Source organism: Herpailurus yagouaroundi, unplaced genomic scaffold (assembly GCF_014898765.1).
Source record: "Herpailurus yagouaroundi ecotype Mexico unplaced genomic scaffold, PumYag 182, whole genome shotgun sequence".
NCBI classification, from domain to species: Eukaryota; Metazoa; Chordata; class Mammalia; order Carnivora; family Felidae; genus Herpailurus; species Herpailurus yagouaroundi.
Genome location: NW_024412413.1, coordinates 682,102 through 687,698, shown reverse-complemented (window position 1 = coordinate 687,698; position 5,597 = coordinate 682,102).

Sequence of the window (5,597 nt, the reverse complement as noted above, 5' to 3'; positions counted from 1 at the left end):
GGAGGACCTTGGGCAGAAAGTGGAACTTCTTCTCCACCCAGCCCTTTCTTCGGAGGGCGGCCCGTATCACTGGGTAGTGCCCGTAGATGGAGAAAATCTTCTTTTCCTCAAATTGCAAGAGCATATTTTAAATGAAAGAATTGAAAGACAAGGCAGCTAATTCTCTGAGGGGAGCCTTCAGAGCAGGAGGGACAGACAGACTGCATCAGCAGGTGGGATGACACTCACGTCCCGCTCCAAGGAAACACCCGGAAACACCCAGAATGCACTCACACGGGCATGGGGCTGGGTCCTCCTCTGTGGTGTGTGTCCACTTCGTGGGCCTTGCGCACATGGGCCTCACACGCACAAAGGCTCAGAGGTCCAGCACAAGCAGGACGGGGGGCGTAGCCTCAGCTCAGGGCAGGTCTGGGTCTGGAAGGTGGGCCTGGGGCGGCAGAACCTGGAGGGGGTGCGACCTACACTCTCTCTTCTCGACGAAGGCAACAGTCCCTCATGCTTGGGGATCAGAGGATGGGTGCCTGAGGTTTAAGCAGGGATGAGGGGGAGGAGTCGTTCATCCACCCAGGAAGGGCCTGAGGGACAGGAGTGCCAGCACCAGGAAGGCTGGGGACTCCTCCAGTCACCGCGGGAACGAACGCAGATGCCTGAGCACATAACCATCTCAGCCCTGACGACTCTGAATGGAGAACCCGCACCGGCCTTCACATGAACGCACACGATGCCGGGCATACAGCGAGTCGGAAGCCACATCAACGGAATAGCACTACGCAGATGACATCCTCACCCACAGTGCACCCGTGCTAGAGATCAGCAACAAAATACATAGAAAAACCTCACAAGGATGGACATTAACTATGCTTTTAAGTAACCCGCAATCAAGGGAAAGGAATCTATGAATTATAGAATACTTTGAACTACATCTCAACAAGAGTACTATGAAAACTTGAGAAATCAGGGGCGCCTGATTGACTGAGCGTCTGACTTGGGCTCAGGTCATGATCTTGAGGTTCGTGAGCTCCAGCGCCACATCGGGCTCCCTGCTGTCAGCATGGAGCCTGGAGCTGCTTCTAAGATCCTCTGTCTCCCTCTCTCTCTCTCACGCTGTCTCAAAAATAAATATTAAAAAAAAAAAAAAGCTTGTGAAATCAGCTAACGCAATACTTAAAGGGATATTTGTAGCCCAAATGTTCACATGTTTTTAGGTTTCGGTAGAAAACCTGAAAATTAATGAGCTGGCATGGTTCCATTGGCGTGAAACCCCAGAGAGCACACCAGGCGGCCACCAGGACCAGGCCGGTGGCGGCAGGCGCCCCGTCACAGTGCAGTGGCTGTGGTCTGGCTGCGCACACTCGGTGCACCCAGCCGGTCACACGTGGGCTGTGCGTTCACGCTTTGGAACCACATTTTGTGTGTGATGTGCTGAGATCCTCGGAGCTCCTATGCGCCCAGCCTTCTGAGCTGGGCAGGGTAAAGCCAGAGAACGCAGGCTTTTCCCCAGCGAGGGCAGCCCTCTGCCCCCACAAAACATCACCAGCAGTTGCCTCAATCCCAGCCACCTGGGGGCCGGCACTGGGGAGCCAGGGCAGAACCAAGGCTGGCGGAGGCGAGGGCAGCAGGGGAGCCGAGGGCCTCAAAGGCGACCCAGTCCCTCTCCAAATTCCTAAGTAAATCTCCGTGTTTACGAAGTACCCCCACCTTGGGGCGCCCGGCTGGCTCGGTCCGAAGAGCATGGGACTCTTGATCTCAGGGTGGTGAGTTCGAGCCCCTCTCCGGGTGTGGAGCTTGCTTACATCAATGAAACTTTAAAAAAAAGGTGCTCCCCACCCCCATCCCCCCCAGCCCCAAAGCGCATTTTACCTTGATGGCCTTTTCTGTTAATTGTCTTGCTATTTTGTATCTGTCTGATTTGGGGGAAGATGTCAAGTCTTGGGAAATTCCTCGTTTTAATTCTGCAGAAGAGAAACAGGCATCAAGGCACAGGTAAAAGCACACAGGTGACACTTGGGAAGGAGCCCTAATCATAGAAGCCCCCCCCCCCCCCCCCCGTGGCCCTCCTCCCAGCCCGCCTCCCCCCACCCCGGCCCCCACACCCTCCTCCTGCAACTCCTCAGCCCCTCCCCAGGCTGCATTCTGGGCAGCTCTGGCTGGGGCACCCTCTCTCCTTCTGGAGACCATGGCCCCAACTCACCCTAACCCCACCCCCACCCCCCACCTGTCCAGGTCAGCCCTTCCTTCCACCAGCTCCTCCCTGCTCCTGTCCCTGACTCTGGCCACCAGACTCCCATCAGCACACACCCAGTTTTAGTGCAAACGCCTTAAAAATTCAAATGAAAACCTTCCTCTCTGCAGGCCACCGTCCTGCACACTCCTGCCTTCAGCCTCCCTCCACACCCTCACCTGCTGGGCTCCACCATGGACACACACACAAGCTGGTCCCATGGTCACTCCCCTGGGCCCCCCTTCCCCTCCTCACTGTGGCCCCTCCTCTCTCTCCACACCCCAACCTTGGAGGTGCCCAGGCCTGGGCCTCAGACTCCATGCTGTGCTGTCCCTACCCACTCCCTGGGCCATCTCATCCTGCCTGGTGGCTTTAAATTCCAGTGTCCCCAGGCCCCTGGAATGTGTGCCTTCCATGCAGACCACCCGGCCTTCTGACCCCTCCTGGACGCCTGGTGCCTGGATATCCCAGGAGCATCGGAGGCGGGGCTAGCCAGCAGCAGACATCCACCCCCCCCCACCCCCCATCCTTCGCCCTGTGGAGCCACGCAGCCCATCAATACAGACAAAAGCAGCAGAGGCATTCAGTGGGGATGCTGCTCTAACAACTACACGTCCACGTGGAGAAAGCAAATCCCAACCCCACCTGACAACACACACAATTAATTTGAAGTCGATCACGGGCCTCAGTGTGAATGCTGGGCACAAAGCGTCTGGCAGAAAGCACCGCCCTGGGTCAGGCAAAAATCCCTGAGAGGTACACAGAAAGCACTAACTGTAAAAGTTGAAATTGGTGAAGTGAAAACGTTCGGCTGTGTTAAGGAAATGGAAAGATAGAAAGCACGGATCGGGGGAAAAATATTCACAATGTGTCTATCAGACGAAGCCCGACACAAAAGGTGACGAGTGGTTCCATCTACGTGAGGTTCCGGAGCAAGATTAACCCATGGAGACAAAAGCCAGAAAGGGGAGGGAGTGGGGGGAGGGGGAGGGCACGAGGAAACTGCCCGTGGCACCAACAGTCCAACAGCATCGCCTTGGAACGCGCGACGCCAGGCTCAGCAGAACAACAGACAAGAAACGGAAGCCACGGAAGCCACGGAAGCCACGGGCACACGTCGTGCAGGCACAGCCGCCAGGAACTGACAGAAACTCAAGCCAGGGGCAGTGAGGACTAAGATCTTCAGGACAGCGCCTCGTGAACACACGCGGGGCCCCCGCTCAACAGCAGCCACGCACGCGACCTCCAGGACGCAGGGAGCATGGGTTAAAATAGACCGTAGATGGGCGCCTGGGTGGCGCAGTCGGTTGAGCGTCCGACTTCAGCCAGGTCACGATCTCGCAGTCCGTGAGTTCGAGCCCCGCGTCAGGCTCTGGGCTGATGGCTCGGAGCCTGGAGCCTGTTTCCGATTCTGTGTCTCCCTCTCTCTCTGCCCCTCCCCCGTTCATGCTCTGTCTCTCTCTGTCCCAAAAATAAATAAAAACGTAGAAAAAAAATTTAAAAAAAAATAATAAAATAAAATAGACCGTAGAGAGGCTCTGGTTTGTCCTCTGGCCACAGAGCAATGAACTGAGGAGTCAGCGACAGAACAGATTGTCCCAGAAAACTCCTGCGCGTTTAATACACAGATCCTAATACACACGTGTCAGGGAGGCAGAGGGGAAAGGGCTGCATAGTTGTTGCCCAAATGATAATCAAAACACCAAGTATCAAACCTCATGGGCTGAAGTTAAGTCATATTTACAGACATTTTTAGCTGCAGATGCATATATTCAAAAATAATAAAAGCTAAAAGGAATGAGTTAAAAGCATCCATCTGAAGACCTTAGAAAGAATGCTAAATTTAAGCCCAAAGATATTACAAGAAAATGAATAGAAAGGAGACGTAAATAAATTATTTCTTTTAATCCAATAAAGAGGATGGGGGCGACTGGGTGGCTCAGCTGGTTAAGCATCCGACTTGGGCTCAGGTCGTGATCTCGTGGTTCATAAGTTCGAGCCCCACATCAGGCTCTGTGCTGACAGCTCGGAGCCTGGAGCCTGCTTCGGATTCTGTGTCTCCCTCTCTCTCTGCCCCTCCCCTGTTCACTCTCTCTCTCTCTCTCTCTCTCTCTCTCAAAAATAAAATAAGGATTAAAAAAATTTTTTTAATCCAATAAAGAGGCTTAATCAAGCCAAAGGTTTAAAACTAACAAAATTAATAAACAATTGGTGAGATCAACTAATAAAAAAGAGAAAAGGCATAAAAGTGTAATTAAAAACCTTCCCATAAGTAAAACTCCAGGGCTAATGGCTTCATGGGTGAATGCTACCCAACACTTAATCTTGTACAACTCGTTTGGAGAGGAGAAAAAGTGTGGCCATGCCTTACTTGTTTTGCGAGGCCAGCGTGTTACAGGCCAGTGTGACTGAAACCACGGATGACAGAATCGTACACAAACGAGGAGCAAACTGCACCCAGCGATGCAAGAACAGTCACTACGTCACGGCCACGGCCATGCAGTCTCAAGGCTGCATGAGAAAAGCAAACCCTGATTCACCAAGTGAAGAGGGGAAGAAAAATCGTAAATCCCATCCCAACAGACACGGAAAGGTCTTCACAGGCCCTGATTTCCCTTCAGGCTGCAAGCTCTTGGTGGACTAAGACACCCACAACCGGCCTGGCAGTGACCCTCGTGGCACCGGCCTTTGGTTTCTAAGCGCGCCCGGCCCTGAACCCGAGGGCCCGAGCCCCAGGAGAGCTGGGATTCCCGGTCGGGGACACTGGACGCCCCAGGCGATACAGGGCATCTTGACGCACTTACAGCCTGGATGGAGGGACAGCAAAGAGATGGGAACACAGAGGCAGGGGGCTGAGTGTGGACCGCCGGAGCGTCACAAAACGTGATGGTGACTGGCCAGACATGGTGCAGACGTCCGGAAAGATTCTCAGAGGTGAGAAAGCCACAACAGAACCCTCACCTGAGGCCGTCGGTGAGGCCTGGCATTCCAGCGGCTTCCCTGGGAACCCATAACTGCCGGGCACAAACAGGCACCGAAGCAGACCTTCTGGAAGGACATGGATTTCGCGGAGGCCAAGGAGGCCTGCCCGGGAGGGAAGCACTTCTCACAGACCGCAGCTCATCACCTCCTCGGTGCGGAGAAACGGCCATTCACGCGAGGGCCACCAAGGGCAGCTGGAGCCAGGGGGAAGGTGAGCGGGTGCCAGAGCTGGGGCCGGGGCCGCCACAGCCTACAGCATCGTCATGGTGCCCCTTCTACCCCCTGCCCAGGCCTCCTTCCCTCAGGACTTTGCAGGCACTGATCCAGGAGACCTCAGCCCCATCCCACCTCAGAGGGATTCGCTAGGGAACCCCCCCACCCCCACCCCCACCCC